We start from the raw sequence: 12951 nt of genomic DNA on the forward strand, positions 1-12951 counted from the left end.
ACGTCTCCTCGGGCCGGTGTACATGGCACCAGCCTTACGCATGGTGTCCCCGGTTCGCCAACACAGCCCAGTGCGGGTTATTCCACCTCCCCGCACTGGACGGGCTACGGGGAGCATGCAACCAGGTAAGGTTGGGCAGGCTCAGTGCTCAAGGGAGCCAGTACGCCTGCACGGTCCGGTATATCCGGCGCCACCTTCCCGCCCCAGCCCAGTACCACCAGTGCCAACACCACGCACCAGGCTTCCTGTGCGTCTCCAGAGCCCTGTTCCTCCTCCACGCACTAGCCCTATGGTGCGTGTCTCCAGCCCGGTACCACCAGTTCCGGCACCACGCACCAAGCCTCCTGTGCGTCTCCAGAGCCCTGTACGCACTGTTCCTTCTCCCCGCACTCGCCCTGGGGTGCGTGCCCTCAGTCCGGTACCACCAGTTCCGGCACCACGCACCAGGCCTATAGTGCGCTTCGAGAGTCTAGTGTGCCCTGTTCCTGCTCCCCGCACTAGCCTTGAGGTGCGTGTCTCCAGTCCGGTACCACCAGTTCCGGCACCACGCACCAGGCCTACTGTGCGCCTCAGCAGGTCAGAGTCGGTCGTCTGTCCAACGCCGCCTGCACTGCTCGTCTGCTCAACGCCGCCTGCACTGCTTGCCTGCCCAGCGCCGTCTGAGCCATCCGTCTGCCCAGCGCCGTCTGAGCCATCCGTCTGCCCAGCGCCATCTGAGCCATCCGTCTGCCCAGCGCCATCTGAGCCATCCGTCTGCCACGAGCCTTCAGAGCCGCCCGTCTGTCCCGAGCCATTAGAGCCGCCCGCCAGTCAGGAGCCGCTAGAGCCGTCCGTCAGTCAGGAGTTGCCAGAGCCGCCAGCCAGTCAGGAGCTGCCAGAGCCGCCAGCCAGTCAGGAGCTGCCAGAGCCGCCAGCCAGTCAGGAGCTGCCAGAGCCGCCAGCCAGTCAGGAGCTGCCAGAGCCGCCAGCCAGTCAGGAGCTGCCAAAGCCGTCAGCCAGTCAGGAGCTGCCAGAGCCGCCAGCCAGTCAGGAGCTGCCAGAGCTGCCCTCCAGTCATGAGCTGCCCTCCAGTCATGAGCTGCCCTCCAGTCATGAGCTGCCCTCCAGTCATGATCTGCCCTACAGTCATGAGCTGCCCTACAGTCATGAGCTGCCCTACAGTCATGAGCTGCCACTCAGTCCGGAGCTGCCACTCAGTCCGGAGCTGCCATTCAGTCCGGAGCTGCCATTCAGTCCGGAGCTGCCATTCAGTCCGGAGCTGCCATTAGTCCGGAGCTGCCTCTCTGCCCTGAGCTGCCTCTCTGTCCTGAGCTACCTCTCTGTCCTGATCTACCTCTCTGTCCTGAGCTACCTCTCTGTCCTGAGCTACCTCTCTGTCCTGAGCTGTCTCCTTAATCATGTGGGGGCCTTGGGGAGGATTCCTAGGCCAAGGTCGGGGGCGAGGGTCGCTACTCAAAGGACGCTAAGGAGGGGGACAAAGACAGTGGTGGAGTGGTGTCCTCGTCCACCGCCGGAGCCGCCACCGCGGACAGATGCCCACCCAGACCCTCCTCTTGAGTTTTAGGGGTGCGTTCGGAGTCCGCACCTCAGGAGGGCGGTACTGTAACGTCCTGACCAGAGTTCTTATGTGTTTTGCTTGTTTACTGTTGGTCAGGACGTGAGCTGGGTGGGAATTCTATGTTGTGTGTCTAGTTTGTCTGTTTCTATGTTGGGTTAAATGTGTTGCCTGATATGGTTCTCAATTAGAGGCAGGTGTTTGACGTTTCCTCTGATTGAGAACCATATTAAGGTAGGCTGTTCTCACTGTTTGTTTGTGGGTGATTGTTCCTGTGTCAGTGTTGGTGCTACACGGGACTGTGACGGTTAGTGTGTTTTGTCAGTTTTGTACAGTGTCTTGTTTTGTTTGATTAAATTCATTATGTCTAATTACCACGCTGCGCATTGGTCCTCTGATCCTTCTCGCCTCTCCTCGTCTGAGGAGGAGGACGATGTAGACTGCCGTTAGAGATGTATCTTCTGCTCGGATTGTTCCATCTGTGCCACTAAGTCTGACTTTAATTCCAGTTTGTCTACGGATTAATAGATATGTTGGATTCACATCTCCATCTCAACCAAAAATCCAAGTAAAGAATAGGACATGAAGTTTGATTTGATTTAGTCCTATTCTTTAACTTAGATTTTTGGTTAATATGGAGACATGAATCCAACATATCAATTATTAATTATTAGACAAACTGGAATTAAATCCAGACTAAATTAGTCGCACAGATGGAATTATCCAAGCAGATCTCTTTCAAATGTTGATATTTGTCTGTGTTTTCAACCAAACACAATTCAAAATATATTTTGTAAAACACTAAATAGCCTAAAGTGAATGCTATTGTAACGGCATTCCTCCTCCTCTTCATACGAAGAGGAGGAGTAGTGATTTGACCAAAGTGCAGCGGGTTGTGAATACATAATGATTTATTAAATCAAACGATGAAACACGAAAACAAACACTTGGAAGGATTTTACAAAATAACAAAACGGAGTAGACAGACCTGGACATGGAACTTACATAAAATACACGCAGAACTCACGAACAGGAACAGACTACATAAACCGAGACAGTCCCGTGTGGCGCGACAAACACTGACACGGACGACAATCACCCACAAACAAACAGTGAGAACAACCTACCTTAATATGACTCTCAATCAGAGGAAACGTCAAACACCTGCCTCTAATTGAGAGCCATACCAGGCAACCCAAAACCAACATAGAAACAGAAAACATAGACTGCCCACCCAAAACTCACGCCCTGACCAATAAACACATACCAAACAACAGAAAACAGGTCAGGAACGTGACAGAACCCCCCCCTCAAGGTGCGAACTCCGGGCGCACCCCTACAACTCAAGGGGAGGGTCTGGGTGGGCATCTGTCCGCGGTGGCGGCTCCGGCGGTGGACGAGGACACCACTCCACCACTGTCTTTGTCCCCCTCCTTAGCGTCCTTTGAGTGGCGACCCTCGCCCCCGACCATGGTCCAGGAACCTTCACTAAGGCCCCTCCTACATAGAGGAGACAGCTCAGGACAGAGAGGTAGCTCAGGACAGAGAGGTAGCTCAGGACAGAGAGGTAGCTCAGGACAGAGAGGTAGCTCAGGACAGAGAGGTAGCTCCGGACAGAGAGGTAGCTCCGGACAGAGAGGTAGCTCCGGACAGAGAGGTAGCTCCGGACAGAGAGGTAGCTTAGGACAGAGGGACAACTCTGTACTAATGGCAGCTCCGGACTGGGTGGCAGCTCCGGACTGAGTGGCAGCTCCGGACTGAGTGGCAGCTCCGGACTGAGTGGCAGCTCATGACTGAGTGGCAGCTCATGACTGAGTGGCAGCTCATGACTGGAGGGCAGCTCATGACTGGAGGGCAGCTCATGACTGGAGGGCAGCTCATGACTGAAGGGCAGCTCCTGACTGGCTGGCGGCTCATGACTGTAGGGCGGTTCCTGACTGGCTGGCGGCTCTGGCAGCTCCTGACTGGCTGGCGGCTCTGGCAGCTCCTGACTGTCTGGCGGTTCTGGCAGCTCCTGACTGGCTGGCGGATCTGGCAGCTCCTGACTGGCTGGCGGATCTGGCAGCTCCTGACTGGCTGGCGGCTCTGGCGGCTCCTGACTGACGGACGGCTCTAGCGGCTCCTGACTGACGGACGGCTCTAGCGGCTCCTGACAGACGGGCGGCTCTAATGGCTCGTGGCAGACGGATGGCTCAGAAGGCGCTGGGCAGACGGATGGCTCAGAAGGCGCTGGGCAGACGGATGGCTCAGAAGGCGCTGGGCAGACGGATGGCTCAGAAGGCGCTGGGCAGACGGATGGCTCAGAAGGCGCTGGGCAGACGGATGGCTCAGAAGGCGCTGGGCAGACGGATGGCTCAGAAGGCGCTGGGCAGACGGATGGCTCAGATGGCGCTGGGCAGACAGATGGCTCAGATGGCACTGGGCAGACGGATCTCTCTGACCCGCTGAGGCGCACAGTAGGCCTGGTGCGTGGTGCCGAAACTGGAGGCACTGAGCTTGAGACACGCACCACAGGAAGAGTGCGTGGAGGAGGAACAGGACTCTGGAGATGCACTGGAAGCCTGGTGCGTGGTGTAGGCACTGGTGGTACTGAGCTGGGGCGGGAAGGTGGCGCCGGATATACCGGACCGTGTCGGCGTACTGGCTCCCTTGAGCACTGAGCCTGCCCAACCTTACCTGGTTGCATGCTCCCCGTAGCCCGTCCAGTGCGGGGAGGTGGAATAACCCGCACTGGGCTGTGTTGGCGAACCGGGGACACCATGCGTAAGGCTGGTGCCATGTACACCGGCCCGAGGAGACGTACTGGAGGCCAGATATGTTGAGCCGGCTTCATGGCACTTGGCTCAATGCTCACTCTAGCCCGGCTAGTGCGGGGAGGTGGAATAACCCGCACCGGGCTATGAACACGTACAGGAGACACCATGCGCTCTACTGCGTAACACGGTGTCTGCCCGTACTCTCGCTCTCCACGGTAAGCCCGGGAAGTTGGCGCAGGTCTCCTACCTGACTTCGCCACACTACCCTTTAGCCCCCCCCCCCAAGAAATTTCTGGGTTGTACTTGCGGGCTTCCAGCCTTGCTTCCGTGCTGCCTCCTCATATCGTCGCCTCTCCGCTTTAGATGCCTCCAGCTCCGCCTTGGGACGGCGACACTCCTCTGGCTCTGCCCAGGGTCCTTCTCCGTCCAGAATCTCTTCCCATGTCCAATCCTCCTTGACCCACTGCTGCTGTCGTTGCTGTCCGTTAACCCGCTGCTTGATCTGGGTTTGGTGGGTGATTCTGTAACGGCATTCCTCCTCCTCTTCATATGAAGAGGAGGAGTAGTGATTTGACCAAAGTGCAGCGGGTTGTGAATACATAATGATTTATTAAATCAAACGATGAAACACGAAAACAAACACTTGGAAGGATTTTACAAAATAACAAAACGGAGTAGACAGACCTGGACATGGAACTTACATAAAATACACGCAGAACTCACGAACAGGAACAGACTACATAAACCGAGACAGTCCCGTGTGGCGCGACAAACACTGACACGGACGACAATCACCCACAAACAAACAGTGAGAACAACCTACCTTAATATGACTCTCAATCAGAGGAAACGTCAAACACCTGCCTCTAATTGAGAGCCATACCAGGCAACCCAAAACCAACATAGAAACAGAAAACATAGACTGCCCACCCAAAACTCACGCCCTGACCAATAAACACATACCAAACAACAGAAAACAGGTCAGGAACGTGACAGCTATCTTACAAACTAACATAACATTCAAACTTAAAATGAGTAATACATCCATGCCCACGCTTTGAGGTTACTGTAACTATAAATATATTTTTATGTAATCATATAACTCCTGCATGTTCAAGATAACATTCATAGGTCTTCGCGGGTCAGTGGAAATCTTCACAATTGCTGTAATAATCTGCGCAGAATCCCATATGCCACTGATCACTTGCACCCTGTCAATGCTTAATTTGAGCCGTGTTGTGCCGAAAATCTCCCCCCCTGCCAGAATCCCCCCTTACAATTTCCTTAATTTTGTGGCTAGAGTCAAATACTTTCTGTGGCACACATCCGAGTCAAATACTTTCTATAGAACAAACTTCACGTCAGGATAGGCAACCGAAAATAATAATTAATGTATGTGTGTTATATTAAACATAGAGGAGGGAGTAAAATGTGGCAAGCAATAAACATTTCAGAACAACTATGGCTGAATTATTATCCTTACACCTTCAAAAATACTAGTCGAATAAGACATGGGAGAGATGACGAATTTTGGCAAAGAGATTTATTTATAGACTAATACAAAATTCAGTAGCGGATTTAGTTATGGGCGACATGGCCAGCCGCGCAGGGCGCAATCTTAAGTGCCGCCCCGAGTGCAGGCGGGCGCGGACGCTGAAGGTAAGGTTCGCCCAGGGCGCCATACAAGCTAGAACCGCCACATACACTTGAAACAAATAGCCAAACCGAAAACTGCAGACAAAAATGCTTTCTAATACTAAGATAAGTGAAATGTAGGCTAAACTGACAACGGAGTGAAGAGCAGAAATCCAAAGTAGCAAGCAAGTCGCAGCAATGAGGAACGCGAAGGGTGGGGGGGGGGGGTTCTAGCAGGGGGGAGATTTTCGGCACAACACAAAGGGCACGTCTCCGTTTTGCATTGTGTCGTTCCGGGACCTATTTAACCGGTTCCGGTACTGATAGACATGAGCCTGCAACTCTCATCACTCCGGCATTGCAGTTCATAATTTCTTTCTTTATTGAATCATAGCCGATGGGTTCTGGAGGAGCTGCAGCACCCCTGAAAATGTGAAATACATTTGCCGAAGTTATAGAATAACTGGTATCTGTTCAGAAAGAAATGAACTAATTCAGAATAGCCTACTACACCATGGAAATGACCATAATGTAGCCATATAAGATCAGTATCTTATTTTTCTTAAATGGCTTAGCTGTGGATTGTGTGTAGCCCAATAACAAGGAAAATGCCTACTGTCGGGAACGCGCGGCAAATCTGTCAGTGAACAGCATGCTGACAAAACAGGCCTTTCGCAATATTTCAAATACAATGACGGGAAAACAGTTTGGAAACCAAATGGCTCCTGCTGAAAAGAGAATACTCTAATCTACCTGATGTAGACTAACAACATATTTGATCAACTTCCAAATCAAGTAAAACAAGAGCGAGATATAGGCTTTTGGCAAGAACGCATCTGCGCATCATTGGGAAAGGATGTTCAGGACTATAACTTTCTCCTCATATTGTAGCCTGCTATATGTGTCTCCACACACCTAGGCCTATACTATTGATGGATTCAAGGTAGTTTTTATTGATCTCAGTCAGATTCTCAGTTTGTCAGTGCCAAAGTATCCTATCATTTCGATCATTTGTGCGGTATTAAAAAAGTTTCTGCCAAATTCTCCAGTCATGTAAAATTATGTAGAATTGTATGAAATGCGTTTATAAAAGGCCACATGTTTCCGGGACCCTAGGCTACAAAATTTCCCCCCATGTGTAAATGCCTCTGCTCTATTGCTATATGCCACTACGCAAATGCGATGCTATGCACGCAATGCCTTATTATAAAGGTGATTTTTTAAATCATGCGTTCCGGTACCTCAAAGCTCCCCAGGACACCCCCCTCTCGCGCTCACATTTTGTTTCGGCACCTCCAGATTTACAAATTAAGCACTGCACCCTGTACTTTTAATGTAATCTCAACCGCAATCAAGGTCATTTGGTTCTGCTATTTGATGACGCACAGGGATAACACATTAATATGTTGTATAAATAAGCAAAATATCTGACATTGTATTCCTATTTGAACTTTGCTGTACCTTTAAATGGTTGATAGCGCATTGATAGAGACAGACTAAACCAAAAATCAGACATAGTTTTTCCATTGGGATTTGGTTGTGCTTTTAGATGGTTGAAAGCATAGTGATAACACATTGGAAATTCAACTAACTTTTTGAGTGGGTGAATATAGGTTGTAATCTTATTGATCAATGTCTCAACCAAATATTACCCAATTATGCCTGCTCAGTGTGTTGGCTTCTCAGGCCCATTATTCTAAAGCACAATCTAATTACTATTTTACAAGCTGAACACCAGCAGAATAATCAATATGTTCTACTTCATCCTTTACAGAGATTTCTTGATTTCATTGACCTTTTTAGGACTGTGTTTTGCTGTCTTTTTGCTCCAGACTACACATCAGAAGGATGTTGTGCTGAATAAAGGCACTTAGTCATTTATTTTCACTACTCAGAGTTAATTAGTGTTTTATTTCAGGCCCCCAGAGTACAGGATTGTATTAGAGACTTCCAGCTGGCTTCCTGGGTTCAGCAGACCTTCTCATAAGCCTTGACTTTCCCTGAACCCCAGCAGCCCCTTGCAAGCCCCCACCAACATCAGCAGCCCCACACAACCAACCAACAGGGAAAGACTTACACAGATTGTTTAAGTGTTTAAAATGTGAAAATCTTTCACTGGAACTAAGGGGCCTAGCCCGAACCATGAAAAACCTCCCCATTATTCCTCCTCCACCCAACTTTTTATCATGACACTAGGTGAGACCCAGATGCAGGTACAGGAGGCAGATGGTTGGAGTCTTAAAATGTTTATTAATCCAAAGGGGTAGGCAAGAGAATGTTCGTGGACAGGCAAAAAGGTCAAAACCAGATCAGAGTCCAGGAGGTACAGAGTGGCAGACAGGCTCGTGGTCAAGGCAGGCAGAATGGTCAGGCAGGCGGGTACAAAGTCCAGAGAACAGGCAAGGGTCAAAACCGGGAAGACTAGAAAAAGGAGAATAGCAAAAGGAGTACGGGAAAAACATGCTGGTTGACTTGACTTAAACATACAAGACGAACTGGCACAGAGAGACAGGAAACACAGGGATAAATACACTGGGGAAAATAAGCGACACTTGGAGGGGTTGGAGACAATCACAGGAACAGGTGAAACAGATCAGGGCGTGACACTTTACAGTTGGCACTATGCATTTGTGCAGGTAGCGTTCTTCTGGCATCCTCAAAACCCAGATTCATCCATCGGCCAGATGGTGAAGCCTGATTCAACACTCCAGAGAACGCTGGTCCTGTTCTGTGAGCTTGTGTGGCCTACCACTTCGCGCCTGAGCTGTTGTTGCTCCTAGACGTTTCCACTTCACAGTAACAGCACTTACAGTTGACCGGGGCAGCTCTAGCAGGGCAGAAATTTGTCGAACTGACTTTTTGGAAAGTTGGCATCCTATGACGGTGCCATGTTGAAAGTCACTGAGCTCTTCAGTAAGGCCATTCTACTGCCATTCTTTGTCTATGGAGATTGCATGGCTGTGTGCTCGATTTTATACACCTGTCAGCAACAGGTGTGGCTGAAATAGCAGAATGCACTAATTTAAAGTGGTGTCCACATACTTTTGGGGATGTAATGTATATTCAGCACTCCTTTTAAGCTGGAATCCTTACTTGTGAAACTGGCACGTCCGTCTGGGATATTACAATAACAAAGAAGTTATTGCAAACAACAAACAGTTTTATTCCCTCCGACATAATTGCATGTGCAATGTACTGCATTTTTTCACCACGTGTCACGACTCCTACCGAAGGTGGCTCCCCTTCCTGTTCGGGTGGCGCTCGGCGGTCGTCGTCACCGGCCTACTAGCTGCCACTGATCCTTTCCCCCCCCTTTTCTGTTTATTAGTTGCACCTGTGTTTAGTTTAGGCTAATTGGTTGGGCTTTATTTTCCAGCCGGCCCGCCTGCTGTTGTGCGGGATTATTGTGTATATAGTGTACACGGCTGTAGGTCACGGTTGTCCGTGTGTTTGTATTTTTGCTGGACTGTTTAAGTTCCCTGTGTTTGGGGCATCTGTTTGGGTTGGCGTCTGTTCAACGTTGTGGTGCATTAAAAGTAGCGCTACCCTGAACTCTCTGCTTCCTGCGCCTGACTTCTTCCTCCACTACACCCCGGGCGTTACACCACGCTGCTAGACACACCTTAACTCCGTTTTTTCCACACAAAAAAAACAATAACAACCCACTGGGCACACACCGGTTGAATCAACATTGCGTCCAAGTCCTTTCAACGAAAGTGCTATACATTGAACCAATGTGGAATAGGCGTTGAATTTTCATCTGTGTCCAGTGGGAAAGGTGCTGGGGTCGGACAGTGACGCTGTTTCCCCTAACGTGGATTCCATCTTTAAAACAAACATTATTCAAAATAACATTTCAAAACAATCTTTTTTAGTACATAACTAGAGCCAGGAGTTTTCCTTGGTCAAGTCACATGGTCAGGTAAAACTCTTGGACCTACTAATAATAACTACTGTGGTACAGTATCAGATCACTGGCCATGAGAGAGCGGAGTGATTTGCTCAATTAATTAATTTCTCTATTGAAGTGAGGAGGACAGGCGATGTTGTTGCATGCCATCCGAGGGATTGAAATAGAGGAGACATGAAAGTGAGCTGCTGTTGCCTTTGATATGGACATGGAGGGCCACCTGAGGAGCACAGGAGTTTTTCTCTCCCCAAAGCCCTATCTGAATATTGAACAGGTGCTTGTTCTAGTCAAGCCAGAACATAGATTCTCAATACTGACAAAGAGAGATGCTGAAGGAGTTTAACTATCAACTCAATAAACTGTTTGTTAATCATGGTTATTCAATATTGCACAGTTGTGATTATGTCACAAATTTAGATGCTCTATAGAGGATGAGAAAGAGAGGGAGAGAGAGAGAACGAGGAGGGATAAAGCATGTTTAGGAGAGAGAAGGATGTTGTACACAGCTGATATGGTGAGGACATGACAGACAGGTCTGGAGAAAGAGAGGGAGGTTAGCCTGATGAGTAATGGGAGTGACATAGTGTATGAGACAGAGGAGCATGCATGGACTCAGTATTCTAATGAAAGGACATGTCGTGTAGTGAGTCACACAGATTATCACAAACCTTCTTTTACAACACATCCTGGGATGGAGCAGTGGGATTGCCAATCTGCCAGAGGGCACGCATCGCGGCCCACACCCTACCCCTCCCTAGGAGATACAGAGGCATTATTGGTGGTGTAATAAGGCTTCTGGTCAGGGAATTACTGTTTTATAATGCTAGATTATATATTAATGCTGTTGGGAAGATGGAGGATTTGGCTTCAAGAGCTTGTGACAGGCTATGCCATGCCACCATACTGATGTTATTATTGTTCATACTGTACAGCTCAATGACTCTTTTGAGTGAATTTTCAAAATAGCAATTACAGATTTCATCATCTAGAGCGGAAACCTAGTGAACTGGCCTTACATACCCTGTGACATCAGCCATCTGAGAAGTACATGACTGTTTATGCCACTCTAACGCAACATGCTACTGGCTACAGTCTCTCAGGTTAAGATGATTCTTTCATCCCCAGCATTGTGACACAGTGCCACTCCTGCCTGTACTTTTCCAGAGAAAAAAAATATCTCTGGTCACAATAATATAAATGAACTGTGAGAACAATTACTTCTAGTTCCTCCCAAACCCGGATCCGGGAGCACCCCCACCAGTAAAAAAGCTGACTAGCATAGCCTAGCATAGCGTCACAAGTAAATACTAGCATCTAAATATCATTAAATCACAAGTCCAAGACACCAGATGAAAGATACACTTCTTGTGAATCCAGCCACCATTTCTGATTTTTAAAATGTTTTACAGGGAAGACACAATATGTAAATCTATTAGCTAACCACGTTAGCAAAAGACACAATTTTTCTTACTCCACCATATTTTCACTCCATCAGTAGCTATCACCAATTCGACCAAATAAAGATATAAATAGCCACTAACCAAGAAAAAACTTCATCAGATGACAGTCTGATAACATATTTATTGTATAGCATATGTTTTGTTAGAAAAATGTGCATATTTCAGGTATAAATCATAGTTTACAATTGCAGCCCCCATCACAACTCTCACTAAAATGACTAGAATAACTACAGAGACCATCGTGTATTAGCTAATTACTCATCATAAAACATTTCTTAAAAATACACAGCGTACAGCAATTGAAAGACACAGATCTTGTGAATCAAGACAATATTTCAGATTTTCTAAGTGTTTTACAGCGAAAACACAATATATCGTTATATTAGCTTACCACAATAGCAAACCAGACAACAGCATTGATTCCAGCCAAACACAGCGATAACGTATTCACCACCAAAATAAATTAATTTTTCACTAACCTTCTCAGAATTCTTCAGATGACAGTCCTGTAACATCATATTACACAATCCATATAGGTTTTGTTCGAAAATGTGCATATTTAGCAGCACAAATCGTGGTTATACAATGTGATCAGTGGCAACAGGTCATGCATTCTGGCCGGCGCCATCTTGGAAAGGCACCTAATCGAATCAATAAATAATCGTAAACTTGACTAAAAAATACAGGTTGGACATCAAATGAAAGATGCATTAGTTATTAATGCAACCGCTGAGTTAGATTTTTAAAATTAACGTTACTAGACATACAGTGTGCGTTACAGCCAGACTAGTGCCGCAATAATGGCGGACAAATCCGTTTACATTTTTCCACATAAATACGGAATAACATCATAAATAGCTCTTACTTTTGGACGAGCTTCCATCAGAATCTTGTGCAAGTGGTCCCTTGTCCAAAAGAATCGTTGCTTGGTTGTAAAACGTCGTCTTCAACTTCGGAATTAGCAGCTAAGAATAGCTATGTGGCCACAACATGCCCAAATCCTCCAAACGCAATACTAAGGAAATTCCGAAAATAGCAATATACTCGCATAAACTGATATAACTCGGTTTAAAATAACTTCGTTATGATGTTTCTAACACCTATATCGAATTAAATTACAGACGGATATATCTAAGGTCGATAACTGAGCGTTTCAAAATGCCATCCTGAGGTCCTGCTTTGCGCAATGACGAACGTCGAAAAGAGAGCTCCCCTCGTTCCTTGGCCTTTTATAAACTCTGAGAACTACGTAGAAACTCCATTCCACTTCTCATTGGTTACTGACATCCAGGGGAAGGCGGGTGCAGTTCATGTCGACCCATAGGATACATACAGAGCTTTAAACTGATCTGAGAACAGAGCCTCATTTTCAGACCTTCGCAGTTCCTGTCATGGATTTCGCTGCAGAAAGAGTTCTGGTTCACCCACAGACATAATTCAAACGGTTTTAGAAACTAGAGATTGTTTTCTATCCAATAGTAATAATAATATGCATATTGTACGAGCAAGAATTGAGTACGAGGCAGTTTAATTTGGAGACCAATTTTCACTAAGTCGAAACAGCACCCCCTATATTCTCAAGAGGTTTTAAGTTGTAGACTTTTGTTAAAATCGTATTCTAAATTCTATTTTTAA

Source organism: Salvelinus namaycush, chromosome 9 (genome assembly GCF_016432855.1).
Source record: "Salvelinus namaycush isolate Seneca chromosome 9, SaNama_1.0, whole genome shotgun sequence".
In the NCBI taxonomy this organism is placed as follows: Eukaryota; Metazoa; Chordata; class Actinopteri; order Salmoniformes; family Salmonidae; genus Salvelinus; species Salvelinus namaycush.